Source organism: Triturus cristatus, chromosome 6 (assembly GCF_964204655.1).
Source record: "Triturus cristatus chromosome 6, aTriCri1.1, whole genome shotgun sequence".
NCBI lineage: Eukaryota > Metazoa > Chordata > Amphibia > Caudata > Salamandridae > Triturus > Triturus cristatus.
In genome coordinates this window covers 197,984,021-197,999,892 of record NC_140589.1, presented here as the reverse complement: position 1 = coordinate 197,999,892, position 15,872 = coordinate 197,984,021, and the positions used below count along the sequence as shown (strand labels likewise).

Genomic DNA, 15,872 nt, shown 5'->3' with positions numbered 1-15,872 from the left:
AAAAGAAGGGGTAGGACATAATTTCCCATCCAGTGCTAAACGTCGAATGCTATAGAAACACGCCACAAACTGTGGGTTCAAACTCCCACAAACTGAGGACAGACAGTTATCCCTATTTTATGCACAGACGCGTTTGCACGCAAAATAGAATTTAGTGGTTCATAGTCATTGCGCATAACCACAAAATGTACTAAAATAATGCCAAAGAAACATGCTGCCATACATAGGGACTTTACAAGACAAAGCACATTGGCCAGAGTCCCCAACACAACAATTGCAACAACCTCTAGCTGAAAACAGAGTTTGTAGGTAATGGTGGATGATACACCATCCTAGCTCGTATCACGCAAGGAATTTATACATTTCATATTTAATTTTTTTTAAATAATTGTAAAGAAAGTTACAGGAATACATCTTATAACTTCCATGCAATGCTGCTGCATCATATGGTGCATCAGATAGGTAATTTAGAGCAGTCTTAGTGCCTGGTGCACCAAACTGGCTTCTAGCAGCACATTAATTCCACTGAACAGCGACAAGCCGCTCCCTTTGCAGAGGGAGTCCCTTGCACCACAGAGGGCACTTGTCACAAAAAAGCATGTCTCCCACCTCACTATTAATGAGGCAGGAATGAGATTGTGACTATGTGAAAACTGGCAAATGCTTGAATGGAGGCCCGGAGGACACAACACACCTCTCGCCCAGCATTCCAGTTCACAGAGTGTCTGAATGACAACCTGGAACCCCTAAGGAGACAGGGGTCACCATGCAAGGATGTCGCTTTCTGTGACTTTGACCTCGGAGACAGCATGCAGTGGGTCTGTGGAAGCAATTTTGACAGCTTACACACTGCTAAGTTTGCCTGCAGGTAGTTGCTACTCATGTGATTTCATACTTTGTGCCCAGAAACTCGCCACAAATAATGTGTGCATTACATTAAGAATCACAAGGAGGGAGGTGGAGCAAATTATGTTGTTCCAGATGCTGCTTTTCCTGGACAGCAGTCTGAGGTGCGCCCAATGCCGCTGACCGCTCCCACAATCACAAAGGCCTGGGATGTAGGCCTGCTTCATATGCATCCCTGCAGTTACATATCGCAAAATTATGCCCTCTTTCCTGCAGAATGTCACGTGAGGCCCAGGCACTCACAGATCGCACAGATATATATTAGTCTTGGGCTCAATGCCCACTCTCCCCCTTCTATGATTGCCCCCTCCTGCGCCCCAGGGGCCTGCATTACGCCTCTGCCATGGGGTACCTTTTGCTGGGCCTCTGTCTGCCAGTGATGTAACCAGAACAGTGGGTTTTTTTGGCTTGGGAAAGCAGAATGGCTTTCCCGAGTGTTTAAATGTTTCTTATTCCATGGCACGCATTCTGTCAGGCATGCACTGGCATTCCTAAGGGGCTGAGGGGGCCCTCTCCAAACATGGAACAATGGAACAATGGGGGCCCCTTGCACCGCGGGGGCTGTGGGGGCCTCTGATACGCCCCTGGCCGTCCCTCCCCCTGTGGCATCTGTTGACCCAAGTAGGCCTAAATGTTTTTCTATCTTAGGGAGTCTGTGTATTAACAGCTGTAGAAGAAGAGACACAACATTCTCCAGTCTCTTCCATCCCTCTTCATTGCTCGATACAGGGATTGTAGCGGAAGATAAATATAACAAACGTGGCGCTCCCTCGCTCGCTGTCTGCAGTTTCTTTGATTAATATTTTTTTGATTGGATTTGGTTTTACTCTTTTTCCACATTTGTTCCTTTTATCAGCTGGTTCAGTGTTGGCCTCTTCAATGGGGGCGTGGTAATCTGCAGAGACCAAAGCCAGATGCGAAAGATCACAGGTTAGGGATTCAGAGGGAGATGTTTTATACAGTTCTGGACCAGTCACAGATAACAAGGATAATGGGGCTGGGCAACTTCTCATTTCTTCCAGGGAAAGTCAGTGTTCTGTAAGCTCTATTTCTTGTGACAGGGTGCTAGCAGCCCTTGGCAAAAAGGCATCAAGTGTAATCATTACCCCCCCCCACCCCCCAGGCTTCGCTTGTTGCTTGTACCCATTGTAGGGGGTACTCCTTCCTGTGGACAAACTGGTACTGGAAAACTCCAGGAGGATGGCCATTAAAGGGGTGGTCCAGCCCAGCGTCTGACGGGCTCCGATGGGCTTGGACTAGCCCCCCTTGGCCCGGGCTTTGCCCAGGCACGTCCCCGCGCTTGTCTCTCGCCGGCGTCGCTATTTTATGTGTATCCCAGGTGCAAGGGAATTGCAGTCCATCAGCGAGGTGTTATGTGGCTTCTCCCCAACAGCAGTTGAATAAATGAAGAAACTGCCCAGCGTCTAGGTCAACTGAGAGATAAGGTAAAATTGTGGCTACACATGCTATGGGCCGGCTTCGCAGTTTTATGTGCGTCCCAGGCGCAAGGGAAGTCGGGAATTGTAGTCGCCCAGTGGGGTGTTATGCAGCTTCTCCCCAACAGCGGTGGAATAAATGAACAAACTGCCAGCGTCCAGGTCAATTGACAGATAAGGTAAAATTGCGGCTACAGGAGTCATTGTTCAATGAAAGTACAGAACTGGGGGTGCAGGACAGCAAGAGGTTGCTTGGCGAGGTGGGAGAGATTGGTTTAATTATTTTGCTTCCACTAGGGCTCGGTGTTGCAGAGTAGAGGCCCGTGGACTCAGTACTTTGCCAGACAGTGACCGGTGTCAGCCCCAGCAGGGAGAAATCATGAGGCTGGCTAAGGAGAGACACATCAAGAGGCACCGAGGCAAAGCATATTAATGATTTGGGAAACCAAGCTAGGATTAGAGATACCAGTAAGTGCATTTGAGTTTCCTTTTACTCCTTTGTAAGCAACAAGTATGAGCAGAGATGGTGAGGAGAGTGGCCAACATTATACATTGGGAAGGCATCCCATCTCCAAAAAAAACATTATCTGGCTCAGAGTTGTGTCAAGATATCCCTCAGGCTGTGCCTGGCGACCAGAGACAGCAGATATTTAGTAGAGACTATAAACAATTGAATTTGTCACCCAAGAAACAAACACAAAAGAAACTGATGAATTTCTTTGAAGCACCCTTGCAGATTTCAACACCTCGGTCCTCCATGGGGTCTTCAGCAGATCTTAGTAAAATGATTTGCTGTCCAATGTCCAATCTTTTAAAAGAGAATTAAGGGAAGAAATTAAGGTGGACCTTTATAAAGCTATTGCAGATGTAAAAGACAACCTGGGGAAACAGAATGCTGCACTGCAGAATGACTTTGACCATTTAGAAACTATAATTTTTGACATACAAATCAAACATCAGGAGCTGGAATGTGCAAGATCAAACCTAATGGGTCAGGTTACTCTCTACCAAACACATTTGGAATCCCTGGACTTACAATATGAGGGCTTGGAAAACAGTGGTCACCAAGAAAACATATGTGCGCAAGGCCTAGAAGAAGGAGCAGAAGGTACCAACCTAGAAGCGGTCATGACAGGTCTCTTTTCGGTAGTGATAGGCAGTGACCAATTCCTATATGAGGATGTTACCCAGCCAACCTATTGCAATGTCAGCAAATTAGACCAATAAGAAAGAAAATAAAGAGAGAGAAAACACACTAGAGATTTCGGGTTGTATGACAATACATGCAATGACTACGTATACCTTCACCATGCATCATTTACTATGCATTGCCTTTACCAAGCAATGCCTTTACCACACATGCCTTTACCATGGATATACCCTTACCATGTATGCCTTTATCAAACAAGGATTCATAGAGATAGAAATCTCTCTGATTTGTGCTCGCTAATAACTGCCCTCGTTTGCCGAAACTCCACAAAACTTTGCAGACCTATTGCTTTTCCTCCATTGGCAGACAATGCAACGTTTTGCAGTTATTTGTCAAGAGGGTGCATACAAAAAATTATTTTTCAATGGACTTTTTTGTACTTATTAGGTATGAAATTTTGCTGGAATATAGATTATGGTGTGTCCTTTTTGAGGTTTCACAAAAATACGTTCAACCGTTTTGGACATATAAGGCAGTAAAACTCAAGCTGTGGTATACCATTTGTGAAACTGCTGGGATACATGGTGATGACAAGGCATCATGTGATTGGCTAACGACTGACTTTGAAAAAGTTAAAGGCAGTCATGTTGTTTTAAGCACACTTTGTCTGTGTTATGGGTTCGGTACTTAGATCTAGGTAAGTAGCAGGTTTTATAATTCTCCCTGTTTAACACAAATGGGACCGCTTCCAGTAAATGACCTAGGTTCTACAACAGATACAGACAGAATCTGTAATAGCTTCTGTAACCGTCTTCTTAAAAAATATTTTTGAGTGCAGGAAATCGATTACAATGTGAATATATGAGAAATGAAATAATGATTAAGTATCTGGTCCATCGTTTTTACTGTTAACATCATCATACGCTTTTTAATAACTTTAATATGTTTTTATGTGCTATTATGGTTATTGATGTAACCAAATAAAGTATTATTGATTGATTGATTGATTGACCTAGGTGCTAAAGTGTTAGATCGTGAGTGCAGGCATCTCACTAAAAGTGAAAGACTGGTCTCACACACCACCTGGTGTCATGCTTCATCATTGACCAGTCCCCGTCCTCTAAAACCTTGGTTTGATAGAGGGTGGGCCTACACCTGACGACAGGGATGCATTTCTAAACTAAATGGGGGCTCTTATAAGAAAAAGTGAGAATAAAGAGCCATTATAGATGTCACATCAATTTTAATGTAACTGACATCTATATGGTAATTAAACTCAATGATTGGTGTGTTGGGGATTCTATTGTCCCCCCACCGTGATGAATATGGTCGACATGTTTCTGTCAGTAGGATCCATGGCATTCATCAGGACCTAAAGGAAAAAATGTTCGGGTTCCACTCTTATCAGACTATGGCGAGAGGGTTCCTCTGCATGGGGTGACCTGTGTCACACTCCACTGGTATGCGGCTTGCATGTTTCAAGCCTGAAAGACAAAGATAAATTTGTAGGCGAGATAAAATTTAACAGTAAGAGCACCAAGGACATTATTTACATCGCTCTTCATTCAGTCACATGCATGGACATTATAGTGAGTGGCTATGTGTGAAAAAACGTGACAGTCATCTGTGCGCGCGTTTACTTGTGGTAACATTATCCCACAAATCTTACTTTAGACAAGGGACCAAATTGCCCCATAGGAGGATAAGGGAGGAAGACCCCTGTAGTCAGACTCTGGGTATTTTGGAAGGAGACCAAAAAGAAGAGAAGAAAACAAATTTAAAGGCACCATTCCAACCAAGAAAATCTATGAACTCTAATGTATGGGAGCCTAAAAGTACCCACTTCAGAAACTAGCAGTATGTCACACATGCATTCACACTCTCTCTCTCTTATACTGCCTCAAGGTGCGTCTCCCATGTCTGCACCTATGTGTGTCCTCATCACCTCCTCGTCGTTAAATGCGAGGAGCGAGTAAATGCTATTTATAGTGTAAGCGTGATGATGTGGTTGTTAATTAGCGTTGTAATTGAGTGAGAGTGGCTACCATATATGGAGATCCGTGTCTCCCAGTGTGCCGCTTGAAATACCAAGGAGTCGCCTGACCTGCCGGGAGTGCGGTCATCTGATTATAAGGCCTTTTATGGACATCTGGTGTCCGAATTAAGGCCGTCGAGTAAGGGCTAGGCATCCGCCTGTCGGATTCAGAGTTCTGTCTGTTCATAATGAATTGCTGAATGCCAATGGGAAATGCGAGGACCCGCCCTCCCCAATACAGGCGCATTGTATTGTCTGAGGGCTACGCATGCGCATGGGTGTAGCATCACGTAAGAAGCCCTGCCACTCATGCCCATGAGTAGCAGTATAAGACAAGCACGTCAGTTGTAATCACATGCCCGATTTAAGCTTTTCCCCAGATGTGTTTATCGTCGAATAGTACAACTGAAACAAAAGAGGGGGGGGGGGGAATTTTCATTGCAAACACTGCGTTTATTATAGATCAGTCACGGATGAGGTGGTTATGTGATAGTACCATACATTCCCATGCTTTATAGACAATGCCCAGGGGTATACACTGAATTCCTCAACAAAAGAGTTGAAAAACACTATGCTTAATCTAGAGGGCAATAAGATACTATGCAAAAATATTTTATAAAAGTAGAATACCCAGCACATATGTCATTGCTAGGGGTACTTGAAATCCTGTACTAGACTTTGTGCATAACGTTCTTGAGATTTAGATTTCTAAAGACAGTGCGTTAGTGGCGTAATGACTATTGTCCAAGTTGCAGCCAAAGGATCTCGTCAATTAGTCTCTTCTCCCAAGTTCGAAGGCGGTACACCCACCGTTGTTCTCGGACAGGTAGTGGTTTGGTCAGGTCTATCTTCAGTTTTTTCATTACTTCCAAAACCACCCACTTTAGATCGGTGTCTTTGTGATTGTGGTCTAGGAAATTCCTTGTCAGTTTAGTGTTTGTTTTCTTACATCTTATGGCACTTCGATGTTCATTAATGCGGATTTTAATCTTCCTAGTGGTCATGTCCACATACATGAGGCCACAAGGCCATGTGAGGAGGTATACCCCATTCTCGGTGTTGCAATTGCTAAAGTTTTTCAGTTTCCATGGATTTGTAGTGCCAATGTCTACTTCTTTCGTGGTCACAGTTAGAGGGCATGCAACACAACCACCACATGCGTAGTGTCCCGTTGGCCTCTGTGTGTTCCAAAGGGCCAAAGGGTTGTCTGTTCTTCCTTCACTTTTGGAGGTGTTTTTGTATATACCAACTAATCCCGTAGACTCCTGCTTGTCTTAAGCGAAAAACTGTGGTTCCCAGTGTTTTTCCGCACCATCTAGGATGTGCCAGTTCTTCCTTATGATTTTCTGTACAGTATTGGAAACTGGGGTTTACGTTGTTATGCACACAATTCTGTCTGTTTTCTCTTTAGAAGTGGTTTCTAGAAGTGCTTCCTAATTATTGTTTCGGGCTCTTTTTTTGCTTTTTTAACCACTTTCCTCGGATAGTGTCGGTCGTGTAGCTTTTTCTCAAGTTGTTCTGCTTGGGCGTGTGCATTCCTCTTGAAACTACCTCGTTGCAGTGTTAATAAATGGAAGGGCTTCTTACGCGACGCTACACCCATGCGCATGCGTAGCCCTCAGACAATACAACATGCCTGTCTTGGGGAGGGCGGGTCCTCACATTTCCCATTGGCATTCGGCAATTCATTATGGACAAACAGAACTCCGAATCGGACAGGCGAATGCCTGGCCCTTACTCGACGGCCTTAATTCGGACACCGGATGCCCATAAAAGGCTTTATAATCAGATGACTGCACTCCCGGCAGGTCAGGCGACGCCTTGGTATTTCGAGTGGCACACTGGGAGACACCGGATCTCCACATATGGTAGCCACTCTCACTCAATTACAACACTAATTAACAACCACATCATCATGCTCACACTATAAATAGCGTGTACTCGCTCCTTGCATTTACCGACGAGGAGGTGATGAGGACACACATAGGTACAGACAAGGGAGATGCACCTTGAGGCAGTAAGAGAGAGAGAGAGTGTGAATGAGTGTGTGCCATACTACTAGTTTCTGAAGTGAGTACTTTTAGGCTCCCATACCTTAGAGTTCATAGATTCCCTTGGTTGGAATGGTGCCTTTAAATTTGTTTTCGTCTCTTCTTTTTTGTCTCCTTCCAAAATACCCACATTCTGACTACAGGGGTCTTCCTCCCTCACCCTGCTACGGGGCAATTTGGTCCCTTGTCTAAGGTAAGATTTGTGGGATAATGTTAAGACAGACTTAAGACAAACTTAAGACAAAATCCTAACTTAAGTCTGTCTTAAGTCTGTCTTAAGTCTGTCTTAAGTCTGTCATAAGTCTGTCTTAGGACTGTCTTAAGTCTGTCTTAAGTTTGTCTTAAGTCTGTCTTAAGTTAGTCTTAAGACAAACTTAAGACAAAATCCTAACTTCTGTGAATACCAAAAGTAGTAAGTAGTAAGTTTAGGATTTTGTCTTAAGTTAGTTCTGTGAATCGGGCCCACGGAGTACAACCTAGGAAGTACAGGGGTACGCAACAAAAATAAAAATATAGATAAATATGGAAAGAATTTAAAATACACTATATTTCTCTAATATAGTGTATTACAGTGCATTTTTTAGTTTTTCAATATTTTTTTTGTTTCTGTAACTACTACTGTATTTTCTATGTACTAGCACAGTTGTCCATAAACATTTTAAAAAAAAAGAAAATTGAGAAATATTAACACATTTTCCTATCTATTACCACTTTAATAAAGTGGCAATATGTAGGGAACAACAAGAAAGGCTACTACTTACCTATATCGAAGGCCATAACGTAAAGCACAAAAAAAGTGTTGTAAAAACAAGATGGTTGACTTTTAGTTTTGTAAAGGCATATACACCACTACGCTCTATGCTGTTGCACTCTACTGTATGGCATGCTACTCCACTGTAAGCCACTACAGTTTATGCCACTCCACTATGCACTATTCGACTGAATGCCACTCCACTTTACACCACTCCACTGTATGATAGTCCACTGTAAGCCACTGCACTCTATGCCGTTTCACCCTACAACACTTCACTCTATGACATTCCACTGTATGGCACTCCACGTTATACCTCTCCACTCTACCACACTACACCGTTCGCCACTCCATGGTTTGTTATTACTCTTTATGCTACTCCACTGTATGCCACTTCACTGTACACCACACCGCTCTACGCTATTTCACTGTACACAACTCCACTGTACAGATCTTCCCTCTACTGTATTAAACTGAATGCCTCTCCACTGTACGCTATTCCACTGTACGCTATTCAACTGTACACTCTTCCACTGTACGCCACCCCACTGTAAACGACTACACTCTGTGCTATTCCACTCTACGTCACTTCACTCTATGCCACTTCACTGTACGCCACTTGCTCTATGCAATCCCACTTTATGCAACTCCTCTGTAGGCCACTCCAATCTAAGGTATTCCACTGTATTCCACTCCACTGTGCGCCACTCTACACCACTGTATTCCACTCCACTCTATGCCACTCCACCACACTACACTCTGCACCACTCCACTGTATGTTATCCTAATCTACGCCCCTCCATGCCAGTCCACTGTATGTCACTCCACTGTACGCCACTCCACTGTATGCCACCCCACTGTAAGCCACTACACTCTGTGCTATTCCTCTGTAAGTCACTCCTCTTTATGCCACTTCACTGTACGCCACTCACTCTAGGCAATTCCACTGTACGCAGCTCCACCGTATGCCACTCCATTCTAAGATATTCCACTGTACTCCACTCCACTGTATGCCACTCCACTCCACTGTATTCCACTCCACGAGACTCTACTCCACTACTCTCTACACCACTCCACTGTACATTATTCTACTCTACATCCCTCCATGCCAGTCCACTGTATGCCACTCTACTCTACACTTTTCCGCTGTACGCAACTCTACTCTATGCAACTCCATTCTACAATATTCCACTGTATGCCACTCCACTGCACGGAACTACACAGTATGCCACTTCACTCTATGCCACTACACTCTACACCACTCCACCGTACTCTGTTCCACTCTATGCCACCCTACTCTACCCACTTCACTCTGGGCCACTCCACTGTGCGCTATTCCTCTACACTAAGCTCTATGCCACTCCACTGTATGCTTTCTACTCTACACCCCTGATGCCAGTCCACTGTATGTCATTCAACTGTATGGCAGTCGACTCTACACAATTCCACTGTATGTAACTCTACTCTATGCCTCTCCATTCCACAATATTCCATTGTATGCCACTCCACTCTCTGCCACTCCACTGTATGCCACTACATAGTAAACCACTTCACTCTACCCCACTCCACTCTATGTCACTCTACTGTCCTCTATTCTACTCTATGTCACTCCACTCTACCCCACTCCACTCTGTCCTACTCCACTGTATGCCACTCCAGAGTACAGCTCTCCACTATGTGCTATTCCACTGTATGCAAGTCCACGCTGCACCACTCCACTCTATGCTATTCTGCTCAGTGCCACTCTACTCTCTGCCACTCCACTGTACACCAGTCCACTGTACACCACTCCACTGTATGTGATTCATCTGTACCCCACTCCACTCTACCATTTCAGTCTATGCAACTCCACTCTACCCAACTCCACTCTACACTATTCAACTGTATGCCTCTCCACTCTACAGCATTCCACACTGCGGTGCTCTACTGTACTGTATGGCATGCTACTTAACTCTACAGCACTCCAGTCTATGCCATTCCACTGTACGCCACTCCACTCTATTCCATCACATGCCACTCCACTGTACACCACTCCACTCTATGGACACCACTGTACACTATTGCGCTCTATGCCACTCCACTTTATGCCACTACACTCTACAGTATTCAACTCAATGTCACTATATTCTACTGTACAGTATGCTACTCGACTCTACAGCACTACAGTCTATGCCATTGCACTGTATGCTACCATATTCAACTCTACGACATGTCACTTAAATATACACCACTCCACTCTACAGTATTCCACTCTACAGCACTCCACTCTACTTTACGACAAGCTACTTGACTCTATGATACTCCAGTGTATGCCGATCCAATGTACCTCACTCTACTCTACTCTATAATGTGCCATTCCACTATACCCCACTCCACTCTAAGCACTCCACTGAATGGCACTCCCCCTACACCACTCCAATCTATGCTACTCCACTCTATACTTCTCCACTCCTTCCCAGTACACTGTTCACCACTTCACTGTTTGCTATTACACTCTTTGCCACTTCACTGTGTGCCACTCCACTGTACATCGCTCCGCTGTGCTATTTCACTGTACACAACTCTATTGTATGGCGCTCCTTTCTACGCTATTACACTGTATGCCACTCCTCTCTACGCTATGACACTCTATGCCACTCCACTCTCTGCCACTCCACAGTACACCACTCCACCATATGCTATTACACTGTACGCTACTCCACTGTGTGCCACCCTACCCAACACCACGTCACTACACTCTACAACACTACACTGTACGCTATTCCACTCTACACCACTTCACTCTTTGCTGCTCCACTGTACACCACGCATCAACAACAAGCTTTATTTACTGTCCTTTATAAAGTGACGACATACAAAGCACCACAAAAGATATGCAGGTATTGCATATTGTAGTTATAAATGCAGACTTTGGAAATGACATCATGCACAGCGCAATGAAAAATATGTAATATTACATGTAAATATACAAGACCCAAAAAACACTTTATGCACTAGGCCAACCAGTTTGAGCAAATGACTTATTTCCAAACTCTAGAAGGAGGCAACATGCACCACAAGAATAAGGAAAGCAAATAATGCATATAAACAATTTGATCAATGCATTCATTTTCAAGCCTTTGTAAAGTGACAACATGCATAGTGTAGTATAGGATGCACAAATATGGCATAATACATTTTTATAAATGCAACGTTAAAGAATAGCAGCAAACATATGCAAAAATACCCTATACCATTATTGCAGGTCTAAAAAACCTGACAAGAGGTAGCACTTTTTAAGCATAATCCATCAAAACATTTGGGACATACATAAACATTAATTTTAAACTCCCACCCGTAATGCACTAAGGCCCCAATAGATGTTCAAAAATTATCTAAAACAATTGGTAGAGCTTGTTACCGATCATTTAATTCATATGAAATAATACAGATTTATGAGCCTCCGAGTAAGAAGGTATGTTGTATTTGATAAATAAAGGCCTTAAAAAATGGCGGCGAACATTCTGTAACACAGGACACACAAATAGCTCATGGTTGAGATCTTGGATAGGTAGCTGGCACAACTATCTTCTATCCTTTTTTAGAATTTTATCCCAGATACTGGCAATTACATGCAAAGGGAGCAGATCTTATCTCAGCAATAGGATCAGCCTTCTGATCCAATGAGACAAATTCCAAATTAAATAAAGCTGAGGCTTGTTCCCCAATTACTCTCTTGAACTACTTGATTATGTGGATTTGACTGGCATAGGACAATATCTCTAGCCAGACTTATTTTAAACAGAGAGTCATTTAATAAGCTCTTCGGAGCGGACTTGGGCATAGAAGAGTCTACATTCAGAACGGCCCAAAAATGCCTTTGGCCTGATCTAAGGTCCTAAAAAAGCACTGTGTTCTTTCTGAAAGAAGAATATTTCAAGTTTCAGGGCTGCCTACAAAGCTCCCGCCTCTCTACACAGAAGTGAGTTTCCTATCCTCAAGACAGCACCCAAAGAGAAAGAGTAAGAAGATAATAAACCAAACTCCAAACGCAGAGCATGAGGTGCTGCAAGTGTATTCAAACTACATCCATGATGAAAATTTCAACCTTCAATCCCCTCAAAAGAGTGGCAGTAACTCATATCTAGCACTTCACATGCATAGCACAAAGAAGGGGGAACATTAGCCCTAAAGACTGACAGGACATGCCCAAAACTACGTCTCACACTAATGTTATAAAATCTGTTCAGGGTATCGTGTGATCAGCATCCCACCCGTTCATAGTGAAGACTTTCCCAAGCTAAAGGTACAAGTCCACGTTTTCTAATTTATCAGTACCCAAATACCAAAATTAGATTCTTCTTTAGTCTTGGACCATTCTTACGAAAGATCAAGACTTTGCTTTTATAAATATTAATCTTCAAAAAGTGGACTTTTGCACACTTTGACAATGCTTCAAGACAACCCCGTAAGCTGCTGGGGTTAATTCCATTATGGCTTCATCATCAGCATATAGTAGGGAGGCAATGATCAATGCACCAATTCTGGGAGGATCACATTTCACTTGATTTGAGATCATAAATATATATATGAAAATAGCAGTGGCCAACAAGTAGCCCTGCTTATGACCACTTTGAGTGTTAACCTTACAGGATAAATCCTGCGTCCCTCCCATTAGGATTTGGTACCAGGTATCCAAACATAGCTCCGGAATAAGAACCAAAAGGTGGTGTGGAACACCCAAAAGGAGTAGCTTTTTACAGAGCGTTTGATGGTCAACTCTATCAAAAGCCATGGAGAAATCAATCAATGCCCTGTATACTGACATACCTTGAGAAAAGGGGTAGTTTTCCACTACCGTTTGAAGGATCACAATATTATAAAGTGTACTATGTATCCTGCTAAAACTGGCTTGTTCCGGGTAAATAATATTCTGGTCTTGAGACCACTGTTTTAAATGACAGAGTTCACTCTTGGCAAAATGCTTTCGTGAAGCATTCAACAATGCTATCTGTCTGAAACTTGCTGGGAAAATCAGCAGTACAATAACACTGCCTTTCAAAATTGGGTGGTTTTCCTGGAATAATACAATATTTGAATAACTGGCCAAGGAAGTATCCCCAAGCTACTACCTCCTTTTTAATAACCAAGATGGGAACCTCATCAGGCCCCAGTGCACCAGAAGTTCTTGCATTCTTTATAAACCCCATAATCTTGTCAACAGAGGGAGCACAATACGCTCAGTTGTTACTCACACACAACTGAAATAAATATATTCCACGCGGAAGTTTTCAGAAATAGGGATTGCCTGTACATTCACCCTAGACTCACAATATTTGGCAATCAAGTGCCAGAATTTCCTACAGTCTTTAGCACTCGCAGCCTCTCTGAGATTGATCCATTTTAAATCACGTTCCCTCCTACCTTTTTGGAGTTTGCATCGGGATCTTAACCATTTAAGGCAGTCAATTTCCTGCTGTCTAACCAAAGAAGCAGCAAATACAGTTTTCCTATTTGTAAATTTATTTCCTGATTTACAGCCTTAAATACTTAAATAGGAAGTTTTTCAGGAACCAAGGGCCATGGAGCATAGTGCTCAATTTATGGAACTCTTCCATATGGGACTCTTAAAGGAGAATAGGATCATCACAAGCAAGTCCTACAGGTTCGACACAAACTCCCTTGATCTTAGCACCTAGAGTAGCTGTTTTCTTAGTTGTCCGAAAAGAACGACCATTTGACTTGTTAAAGCAAATCTTACCCAAACAAGGGTTCCAGGAATCTAACTTTTGGAGATTAAAGGCCTCAGACGTACCAACTAAGCTAGGAACACTCATTTCAGTTGGAAATACAGTCAGTTGCACACAAACCCCGAACATTTGAAAAAGAGACTACCACATAATCAAGTAAATTCTGGGTGGAGGATGAATGAAAGGTAAATGAAGCAGTTTCACCCGTAGGAGATCTTCCATTTAATATAATCAGATCACATTATTCATGAGTCTCTAGTAGTAAAAACTCACACCTGTCTGTTCTAATTTTATTCGAAAATAAAAACACTGGAATAGACCATATATCTTTTTTTTCAACATTGGCAAAGGTTGCAGAAGCAGAATTAGACACCTTTCCATTCAAGTCACCCATACATATAACCCGGGGGGCAATCTTCAGTAAATCACAAAGGCAAAGAGTGAGTTCGCCAGGAAATCAAATGGTTTCCCAGGAAGAATATAAATAATCACTAATATGGACAGCCTTTTACACCTTATGAGGCCAATTTCAAGCATTGGCACAAGTTCGATGGATGTAAGTACATGATTCCAGTTAACCATGTTCTTTAGTAAGATTGCCACCTCACCACTAGCATGACCCCTTTCGGAATGCCGTGCATTGCAGGGAAATACAAAATAACCCCTGCAATCAAACTCTGTGCATGACCAGGTTTCTTGTAAATAAATGATTAAGAGATTTAAGGATTTCAAAAAATTTCGTTTTTCCTTTTCTGGACCCAACCCGACTATATTCCATGACAGAAGCAGCCCACCCAAGCTACATCAAAGGCTCATTGATCCTGAGTGAAGGGCAGGCATTATTCAAAGCACTCGCCACCAAACTCCACTGGAAAGGATCATCCTTCAAATCAATAGCACAGGGATGTATTAGAGGGCCCTCCACCACATTAATTACTCAACCCCCTCGTCCTAGTGAAATAACTACGGGCCGATTCACAGAACTATTCTGAGAAAAAATCCTAAACTTACTACTTATGGTATTCACAGAAGACATTTAGTAGTAGGAAAGGTAGGATTTTGTCTTAAGTTAGGATTTTGTCTTAAATTAAACTTAAGTTAAACTTAAGTTTGTCTTAAGTTTTGGTTCTAAGACAAAATCCTAATTTAGGACAAAATCCTAACTTAAGACAAAATCCTAACTTTACTACTACTAAATGCCTTCTGTAAATACCAAAAGTAGTAAGTTTAGGATTTTGTCTCAGATTAGTTCTGTGAATCGGCCCCTACTTCTTTAGTATTCCCTTGTATAAAATCAGAGTCAGGCTCCACTGCTTCAATCACCATTGACTTAAATACTTTTAGACCATTCGATTGTTTTATAGGGGTTCCAAATGCTCTACTGAAGGGACAACATCAATCCCATGCTTTAGAAAGTACTTGCAATTCTGTACAACTGAATTTACGATAACTAAAGAACCAGAGGTGACTCTAGAGTAGGGGGACGAAGCAAACAAATGAATAGTCATATTTGTAATGTCACCACTTTTCACCAACTTTAAGCCATCAATCTCCATGAAAGAGTTTAGGATGGTGCTTCTATTCACCGAGGGAGACTCGAGAATGGATGATATAGATCTCTGCTCTACACAAGTCCTTTGTAAAGAACCTAGCAGAGGCATCCATAAAATTTACCCAAAGGATGGGGGTACATGACAGAAGCCACTGTGGTGTGGTGACCTACATTTCTCATACTCGGTGGGTAAGACACCTGATGCCCCTTGTTTGCCCCTCCTAAGTGGGAGCTTTGCTCTCAAGACCACCAAACGAATTTC

General features: G+C 42.8%; 1 protein-coding gene across 4 annotated transcripts in view; it reads left to right on the top strand.

The window, feature by feature from the left end:
* LOC146816633 (cytochrome P450 2K4-like) overlaps window positions 1-15,872 on the top strand; it is a 481,215-nt gene that overhangs the window by 358,400 nt on the left and 106,943 nt on the right. The gene's annotated exons all lie outside the window — the stretch shown is intronic.